This window comes from Solanum lycopersicum, chromosome 10, assembly GCF_036512215.1.
Source record: "Solanum lycopersicum chromosome 10, SLM_r2.1".
Classification (NCBI taxonomy): domain Eukaryota; kingdom Viridiplantae; phylum Streptophyta; class Magnoliopsida; order Solanales; family Solanaceae; genus Solanum; species Solanum lycopersicum.
Genome location: NC_090809.1, coordinates 57,957,216 through 57,968,288, shown reverse-complemented (window position 1 = coordinate 57,968,288; position 11,073 = coordinate 57,957,216).

Below are 11,073 nucleotides of genomic sequence, written 5' to 3'. Positions count from 1 at the left end.
TTAGAGGATCGGGTGTCACGAACCAACACATAGAATTAAGGGATCGGGTGTCACAAACCGACACGTAGAATTAGCGGATCAGCTGTCACGAACCGACACGTAGAATTAGGGGATCAGGTGTCACGAACCGACACGTAGAATTAGGGGATCGGGTGTCACGAACCGACACGTAGTATTAGGGGATCGGAGTGTCACGTTCCGGCACATAGTAGTAGGGGAGCGGAGTGTCACGTACCGACACAAGAGAAATAAAGATAATGAATCTTGAAAGATGTTATATACTCAATTTAATGAACCTATTTCCCAAAGGAGTATGGTATGAAGTCTTGCGTCCTCATGGGTGTACTTGGCGTACTTATTAATGATTATAGTACTTGTTGTTGCTACTTGTTGAGTATTGTAGTTGATTTTATGATATTATCTGATATATACTGTTTTCTATTTTGAGTTGGTCGATGATACCTACTCAGTACCTGTGTTTTGTACTGACCCCTACTTGTATGTTTCTTTATTTGTTATTTGTGGAGTACAGCAAACGTACCGTCATCTTCAACTCAACCGCAACTCTAGCCAGTCTTCATTACACCGAATTTCAGGGTGAGCTAACGCTTATAGCTTGGACTGGATCTTCTTCTTCATGTCTTGATGCCTTGAAGTTCCGGCATGGACTAGCTTTTTATTTATTCTAAGCTTTCTAGATACTTTTAGAATTTAGTAATTTGAGGATAGATGTTCTTGTGATGATGACTTCCAGATTTTGGGAATAATAAGTATTGAGTTTTTAGAAGTTATTTAATCGATTTTCATTAATGAGTTTAAGTCTTCCGCATTATATTATGTTATTTATGGTTGAAATGTCGGGGTTTAGATTGGTTGGTTCGCTCACATAGTAGGATAAGTGTGGGTGCCACTCGCGACCTGCTTTGGGTCGTGACAAAAGGAGTCCTACAAGAAAGAGGAACTGAGGAAGCACATAATGAATAATCTAGCTAAAATAGGCAGTGGTGTAGCCAGAATTTTATGAATGGTGTCTAAGAATTACATTAACTAAAAGAAAACGACGAATGTGTGTACAAAATATTTTAAAATCAAACTGTATAATAATAATTAAATTTCTTTTATGAACAAATGTACAAAAAAAATTATAGTTAAACTACATAATACTTAAGTTTAATGTGCATATTTCATTTTATATAATGTGATCGGACAAAAACAAAGAGAAAAAAGAGAAAATTCGAATTAGAATAACATCATTTTTATGCTTCGAGCGACAACAACAAAGTAATTTTTTTTTTAAAAAAAAAAAAGTCAAATCAATTAAATTTTGATTGGCTTCTAAAATTTTTAATTTATTTTTCTTAAATTTTAAAGTTATATCTAATTAAGGATTATTTTATCAAATAATATTAAATTTTAGTTATTTGTAATTATAGATTATTAAAGTATTATTTATCTTAAATTTCAAGATTGAGGATTATTTTATCAAATAATATTAAATTTTAGTTATTTGTAATAATAGATTATTCAAGTATTATTTAGATTTAGAAAGTAACTAAAAAAATACTCTATTTTAAAATATTAAAAATGGCATAAAGGACGACAAATGTTGTCGGTGAGGATCCAAATTGCGATCCCCAGCTCCCTAAGTGCTACTTTAACAACCCCAAGAATTACTGGGCTATACATGCTTGTTGGGCTCAGGGTATTCAAAATACATTAAATAGTCATTTGAAGTACCATTTTACTTATATGTACAATATAATTTTCCGACAAAGGATGTCCGATTGGACACCCTGGCACCACAGTAGCTTCGCCCCTGAAAATAGGATGCTTAATCCTGCAAGAAGTAGGAACCACTACGAAAGTAATCGAGATCCAATATCTATTAATAGGGTAAGATTTTATACAGAAAAACATGCGCACATAAATAGAGAGTTACAAGTAGAATGTTTACATAATTTTTTATGTATGTTGTCTGTGTGTGAGAGAGAAGAAGAAGAGGAAGGCAGAGAATCAAGCTTGAAAAAGTTGTCATCTTTGTGAAGAAAGTAAAGATCCTTCTCCCGCCTTCTCATTTGATAATAATTATATATTTTTTAATTATTTGCATGCATGGTATGTATATCACATGATATTCTTAATGAATTCTTTTATTATATCTGTAAGAAATAATAATATGTATATAAGTTAGGTATAATTTTTTTGAGATATATATTAATTTTTGAATATTCTTAACAAGTTTCTTTATCTTCGTCACTGTGTGATAAAAAGATAATATAAAGACGAAAAGAACAAGAAATAGTGTGTATGTTGAAATGTTTTTAGTTTCTAATGTGAATTTGAAGTATTGAAATAAAAATCCCTAAAGAAAAAATTAGGTAGGTAATTTTTTGTTTAAAAACAATTAAATAATGAGCTTATGATTAATACAATAAAATTATTGCATTCTTAACATCCCCGTACGAGAAAATAATGAGGCTCACTAATTAATTTAAAGATTAAACAAAGAACAAAAGTAAATAATGATATTTCTAAGAGTAACTTAAGCATTATCACAATTTTAGCTAATGTGAAATGCACGTACCAAAATGTAAGAATTCAAGCAACATATCTATTGGAGTCTCAAAGAATTCGAACAACATATCTATTGAAGTCTCAAACATTTATAAGCATACAAATATGGATAATTATATATAGATATAAATAGTAAAATATAAGTTCACAAATAAATATTTTTGATATAACTTCGTGTTGAACTCTTTAAAAAAGAGATCATGTGTAAATATCCTTCTTAGAAATTCTAAAGATGTACAAAAAGGAGCACAATCGATGAATCCTACAATGAGGAGATAAGTCATTTTAAATTTGGATGCATAAATATTATTAGATGGTCTTCATGTTATAATTTGTGAATATCTTTTTGTTTTATGTGTAAGTTGTGATCGCTCTCTATGATCATTCAGGTTTATTTGATCACTTCACAATTTTTTTACCAGATTCTTTAATATTTATCGCAGTGGTTAAACATCATATCAATCAATTGCTCATCCTCTTTGATTCCTTATAATAATATTAATATCATGACTAAAGCTTGGTAATTATTCTCAAAAAAGTGTTAGGGAGATCGGTTGAGTTGTTTGGAATTCTTTTGTCAATTTCATTAGCAATAAATATTATAAAATGGTTTCTACAGTATTATCATTTTCACTTCTACCAAATTACGAAAGAAAAAAAATCATTCATTCCATGATTTTCTTTCTCAATTATATAAGGAAATAATTTTATTGGTAATTTTTTATTCAAATGGAAAGTACTGATGTAACTAAAATAGGGATAACCTCCTTGTTCGTAATGACTTTTCATTTTTGACTTATAAGCTAAAAGTTATAAATTAGAAATTTCAACTAACGACTGAATTTTTAACAATTTGACTTAAAACAAAGTACTTATGAACATTTTTTAACTCACTCACATGCTTTAAAAGTGTTTTAAAACTAATTTAGGTTAAAACATGTCAATTCAAACAAGCTCTAAATCAGGGATTCCATGTGATTGAAAGAAGGTTAAATTTTGTGCTTCTTTAACAACTACAACAACAAAAATAATTACACCACTAACAATAAATTTTTTGATGAGATTTGATATTCCATAAATATTACAAACGTGGTGTATTGATAAATAACTTTCTATGTTAATCCTCATTTTATGCTTAGTTTGTTAATGATTGTTAAATTGAGCTGCATAATTGTTCACTAGTTTGTTCAATCAAAAGAGATAAATTAGCAAATATTTTTTCACTATCTTCTTCAGATTGAATCATTATTTCCTTCAAGTAATTGAAAGAGCCTTTTGAAATTATCTATTGAATCAAGAGGAGATATTTTTTTATCTCAAGACTATCCCCTACGGTTTTCCTCACACATATTCATTAATAGTTTTGTAATTAGTTTATTCTAGGGAGACTAGACCCGCACGATTTAAAACGCATTACGTGTTCGAGGCACACACTTGGAAGCTTGTGTTTGAGATAGAGGGAACATTGACCAGAAAATTTGATGAAAAATTAAAAGTAGTCTTACTAATGTCCGGTTTGATAATTGGACACAATTGAAATCATTGTATTATTATCTTTCTATTTCAGATCTTTCTAGTTTAAAATAGCGGATATTTGACAATGAAAATTCGAATGCAAAGGAAAAAGAAAAGAGCAAGATAAGGGGGAGTTCATCAAACACACATAAGAAGCACCAAGAAAAGGAAAAGGAGCAAGATCCTTTAACTATCAGGCAAGAAGAAAATAAATTGAATTTAAAAACAACATTTGCATAGTATTTAGTTAAGGTGTCTAACACTTGTGAAAATCCTAAATTGCTACAGAAGAAGAAGAATATGGAGAAAGCCATGGCCAAGTTGAGAGAAGGAATTGTCAAAATGTCCAACAGTGCACCAAATGCGCCATTACCAGAGACTCAAAATTTGATTCTTCAACAGCACCTTCATCATTATATGTCTGATCTTCAGACTACTCCTAATCATCCTCCTTATACTTGGATGATTGAAAAGGCATAGGAAGCATTGAACGAAGAAGGGGGTTCTAAAGAAGAATCAATATCTGAGTTTATTACGAAAAATAATGACAGTTTACCAAGGGCTCATACGACAATGTTGAAACATCATCTGGAAAAGATGTGTGAAAGGGGGGAAATTGTTATGACTGATGGAGGACGGTTTTTGCTTCCTGGTGACAGTGAAAATTCGAATGCAAAGGGAAAAGAAAAGAGCAAGATAAGGGAGAGTTCATCAAATACACATAAGAAGCACCAAGAAAAGGAAAAGGAGCAAGATCCTCAACATGTGGTGCATTTGGAGCAACCAAAAAAAAGAGGTCATGGGAGGCCTCCTAAGAACAAAGAGGTTGGGGCCCAAAAAGGTGATAATACAACTTCAGCATTGGCAACAAAGGAACCAAACGTTAAGCGTGAAAGGGCTCAAGGGTCAGGAAGACGGGGCTGATCTAGATGATGTACTTGTGAAAGATATCAGATAGTCTAGAAGAAACAAAACAACCGAGGAATAGGAAAGAGTTTTGGAAGACACAGTAAAGTAGCATTTCCAGAAGTTCAAGTGTTAGCAGATACATTTAAGTTGTTTTTATTTCTTTAGATACAATAATGTAATTCGAACTAGTATTGTTAGTTATTATTGAGAAGCTATAATATTATTTACTAGTCGCTTATATAAAAAAAATTAGTTGATAAAATCCAACTTATTAAAATCATATTATATAATTCTTATTATATTTTCTTCAGTTATTTTCTTTTGTCTTATTACTTTAATAGCTATAATACGTTTGAAAATACTATCACAATTATATAAATACAAGTTAACTAATTTTCATGGAAACAACACATTTTTTATTCTTTATACATCGATTGTGTCAATTACACTCAAGTGATAACATGTTTCTTTCTGCAATTTTGACGTAATCCATTGCTATACCGAAACATGATTAAATAAGTTAACACTATGCAAATGTTGCAATAGGCTACATGTTATTCTTCTTGCTTGATTGTCAAACAATTTCGCCTCATATGCATAGTTTCTAAGGAGCCTAGTATTGAAAAAGTATGTCGAAATTGTAAAACTTTGTGATGGAACCAACACGTTCTAGGTGCCATCGCAACCCTAGCATGATCTTTTAAAGTAAACTTCCCCAGAAATTCTATATGTGAGGAAAAATCTTTTTACTATTAGGCAGAAGAAAAAAAGTTGAACTTGAAAACGTCTACATAGTATTTAATCAACTTTTCTAACCCCGTTCGATCGAAGAAATTGATTATGTCTAGTGTGTTATCACTTGAGGTAGTTGACAAAATCCAACTAATTGGAACAACCATATATTATACTTGCTATTTTTTCTTCAGTTAGTTTCTTGTACAGTATTACTTTTAATAGGTATAATATGCTTGAAAATACTACCACAACTATGTATATGAATAAGTTAACTATTTTTTCATGGAAACAACAGATTTTATTCTTTTTATATAGATTGTGTCGGTTACACCTAATTGGTGACTTGTTTCTTTCTACAAAAATGACGTAGTCCTAACACTATTCAAATGTTGCATGTGAAACCGATTTCGCCTTATATGCATGATTTCTACCTTTGAAAAATCATGTTGGGATGGAATCAACTTGTTTTTGGTAACACAACATACTTAAAAAGATCTTTTAAACTCAAGGTAGCCATAAATTCTATACGTGAAGCAAAAAAAATTTCACTATCGGGTAAGAAGAAAATAAATTGAACCTGAAAACAACATTTGCATAATGTTTAGCAACTTGTCCAATCCCATTTCGTCGTAGAAATTGGCTATGTCGAACATGTTAAACTTGAGGTAAATGACAAAATCCATATAAAAAAATTGAAGTAGTGTATTGTTTTCGAGATAAATTGTTAACTTATTTATGTATAGTAATGGCAGCATTTGAGCATTAGAATTTAAGTACATCACACCTATTAAAATTAGTACGAAATATGCAAATATATGAAAAATAAGGAACATGTATACTAGTTTCAATTAGTTAAATCAAGACCGATAAGTCTTAATTAATAAGAAAACTAATTACTAGTTATATTATAAGAGTGGTCAAAATTTTTTATATTATGCAAGTAATTTCAAAATTAGTTGCAATAATGTTATATCAAAAAAATAGTAAAACCATGTTAGATATTAGAATTTTGACATTATATATTACCAGATTTTCATAATTGAAAATCAGATTATACTATACTACTTTATATTATATAATATGACAATTATGAGACTTATTAATATTTCATAGAGGAAAAATATTATTTTAATAATATTTTGATTAAATAGTATGATTGTTGTAAACACAACCTATCAAAAATGACAAAAATTATTGTGGTCAAAATATATTATATGAAAAAGGTAAATAAGATATTAAGGACTTCACTTTTTCCTCCAAGGACTTCAACATACTAGTAATCTAGTACAGCTAAAGCCAAGGCTGCTTGGGTAAGAAAAAATGCTCTTTGTGGACTCAAATGGTATGTTTAAAATGGTATTAATAACCTTATCTTGAAAAGAGATTCTATGTTAATTCTCAACATGATAAAAGACAACGTTCTTCCACCTTGACACCTGAAAGATACTATAATAGAAGCTCAAAAGTTGGCGCAGAAGATCCATTGTCAATTCCAACATTGTTATCGAGAGGTTAATCAAGTTGCAGATGCATTGGCCAAATGAAGCATCCACATCTTACCCTGAAGGACCTGCCGCAACATGCGAGAAACCCTTATATAATGGATCAAGCACAAATGCGCTCCTTAAGATTCAAGCGCAAAAAACTTACTTTTTGGTGACTAAAGTCCTTGCAAATAATTAACTGCTAGATGTTATTTGTTGGAACTTTAGATTAGGTAATTTATATTGCAATTATGATTTTGGAGGGAAAGATAAGATTGTCCACCTCTTTTGTACATGTTTGATGTTAGATATTGAGATTAATACAATACCTAGGCTCTACAAGGAAATTAAATTTAGAATATCTAGTATAAATTACATCAAATCTCAAAGGTCGAGGTCTTACTATGATTAAGTTTGTGAGACTCAAATTAAATGGGCTTTAAAAAACTTTTTCAATCCCTAATAACAAATTGATTTGAGACGATCATATGAGCCAAACCCATTTTGACAACTTTAACTATATATATCATAAAGCTAGCCTATAACAACAATATTAAAACATCACAATTTAATTCCTTTTTAGCCAAAGCTTAGATGTTGAATTTGATTATTCTAATAATCATAATTAGGTATGAAATTTGTTGGTGTGAATATTGAGCTGCTCACTAAAGAAGAGAAGAAGTACAAAGAGTGCCCGCACACACAAATCCAGATATTTATCGATTATTTGGTCTTTTAGTTTTTGATTAGTTAACGATCTCAACCAATAGTGGGTTGAAGTATTATAAATTAATCTACATTTAGAAGTTAAGTACAAATAAGGCAATACACATACAATGTTAGGACTAATTACCCGTTAGAAGTCTTTTCCTTGTCATTTGTAAAATGTTGGGAGTCCTTCTCTTACTTTATTTATACAAGGCATTTCACAATTGAAAATATCGATCAAATATATAAGAAAAGTTTCATATATATATTGTTATATGGTACTAGAGAATGTTTGAATACCTCTCGATCATTCTTTTTATTGTATTATTTTATTTTTCACAATGAATATTGATTCACAGGCTAGTAGTCGGTCCATTCCAGTTCTTTCTTCCAATGCCGCTGTACTTTTTCCTTCTCTAGTCCCACTAGATCTGCCATGACTAATGTGGTGGATCAAACACAAATTTTATCTCCATCCATCGGATTATCCAAGTATGGCTCTCGTTTCTTCTGTCTTTGATGGCAAGGCTTCTGAAAGCATAGAGAAAAGCAACAGTGATAGCATATTCGACAAAAAAAAAGAGTTGAAATTCATTTATGGCTCCTTGTTAGTTCCAAACACTGATCCTTTGCTTCAAAAAACATGAGCCAGATGTAATGATGTGGTCCTTTCATAGCTCATGAATTCTCTTTCTATGAAAATAGATAACCTTTGGAATGATCAAGAAGACAAATTTGACGTGAACAATTGAGAAAATTGTTTCAGACAGAAGAAGTGCAATTAGTCAAGGTAATTTTAGTGTATCAACTTATTTCACAAAAATGAAGTGTTTGTGGAATGAGTAAGATGGACTAAACACTTACTCTTCTTGTACTTGTGAGTGTGATTGTGATGCTAAATAAAGAGTATCAAATCTCATCAGTATGAAATATTTGTTTAGTTTTTGATGGGCTTAACTGACACTTTTGTTGGTGTCAGAAGTAATATTATGTTTTCGTCTCCTTTGCCTAACATTGGGTAGGCCTAGTCCTTTGTTATCGAAGATGAAAAATAAAGGAAAATACATGTTGCACCTGCTTATCTTGGCGATTAAGAATCATTCATAATTGCTAATTCAAGAGGAAGTAAGTACCCGAACCTCAAGGCACAAAAATGAATTAACTCAGGATATGATGGAAAAAAGAGCAATGCGTTATTTGTGCTTACTGTAATAAGCCAGGTCACATTGTGGATAAATGCTACAAGATTCATGATTTTCCTGCTAATATTAAATTCAAAAAACCTAGAAAGTTTCGGGGCACATCACAAGGAATTACGACTTTCAACTCAAGTGTTTACAATCAAAGTGAAGGATTTACTCAAAGAGACATCAACGCTCCAGAAGTCCAAGCTCTCAATCAGGAGAACATAATACAAATTTTGCAAATTCTTCAACAGATAAAATCAAATCAACATACAGGAAGATTCAAAGAAGCGTTGAATCTAAGTCTTTAGGGTATGTCCATGTTTATCAGTTCTTATGCCTGCTTTATTGAAATTGATGGGAATTTTTAGATATTAGATACTGGAGCATCTAAGCATATGACCTATAATAGGGATTTCTTTTCAAATATTAAAGCTTTTGAAACAATCATGCTATAGACTCATGGTAAACTTGCCTAATTCCTATAGAGTCAAGGTTACTCATGCAAGAACAGTCACACTATTGTCGAATATTATTCTGCACAACGTTTTGTATTTACATTCTTTGAGATTTAATCTAATATATATGCATAGGTTTTTGCGTTTAAGTTTTCAATTCGAGCAGAAAGTCTAGTTCTAGTTCAGCTACAAATTCTATTAGAAACACATTTAAAAAACCCCGATCCTTAGGCATTATCCATTAAAAAACTTTTGTGTCCACCCCACAACAAAATGAAACTTGAGCCGAGAAAACACCTATTAGAAACTTCTTGGGTTCTATTGTATCAGTTTCACCTTCCTATTAGCTATAGGGAAGACTATCTTTTGACAACAACATATTTAATTAATAGATTTCCCTCTAAATTCTTAAATTTCAAAACACCAGTTGAGATACTTTTTAACACTAGAGCACAATAATCTCATCTTACAAGTTTTGATTGTTTGTGTTTTGTTTCTACCCTTTCAAATAAAAAAGTACGTTTGATCCGAGGGCGCCTCCTTGTGTGTTTTCTGGGTATCCACACGAAAAAAGGTCTACAAAGTTCTCAATCTTAAATCTCTACAGTGTTTCGTTTCATGGCATGCTGTCTTTTATGAGTTAACTTTTTCCATTTTCCTCTACCAAGTCCTCTTTTCCTACCGATTCCTTATTTCCTACTGCTAACAAATACATGCTGCAGATCTATCTTTTGATGTCTTTTAATTACCTGTGGATGATCTTGTCTCTTTGAATGATCCCATCGTACATTTACACATACTCTAACTGTAGTTTCTGATTCTTTGCCTCAACCAGAGCTTACTCCACATATCCCTCTTTTAGCTCTTCACAACCTACCATGGTTGATGTCATTGTGGCTATATACATGCTTTGAAGATCATCTTTGATCTAGAATCCAAAATAATAGATTTGGTAATTTACATTTTTTCCTTGGAATGGAAGTACTTCGTGAATCACATAATTTGATGTTGTTGACACCCAATTTCGACCCTCCTTGGTATAAATTAGTTCTCGAGCTTCGTAAATATTCCAAATAATTTAAAATAATTAGTTTTATAAATTTTGTAAAAAAATAATAATGTATGAACTTTATGTTATTTTGAATACTTTTGTCATTTTTCTTATAATTTTTAGATAGCCTGTATATTTTACATGATTATGTATATAGTTGGTGTAGTTTACGATTATTTCTCAAAATTTTTTAATTTCTAGTAAGTATTCTATTAAACTAATTTAGTTTAAATTATGGTCATATTTTTAATCACTATTTTTACAATTAAAATAATTGTATTACTAAAATAAAGAAGCTCGTTGATTAATTAATACAAATTCATTTTATTTAAGGTTTAGCCAAATTTATCAACTTAACTCAATTTGGCTATTTATTAAATTTAACCTATCTTCCAACTTAATTCAACTTTGGGCCCATTACCCATCAGCCACCCCAGGCCCAATTACTTCCCTTT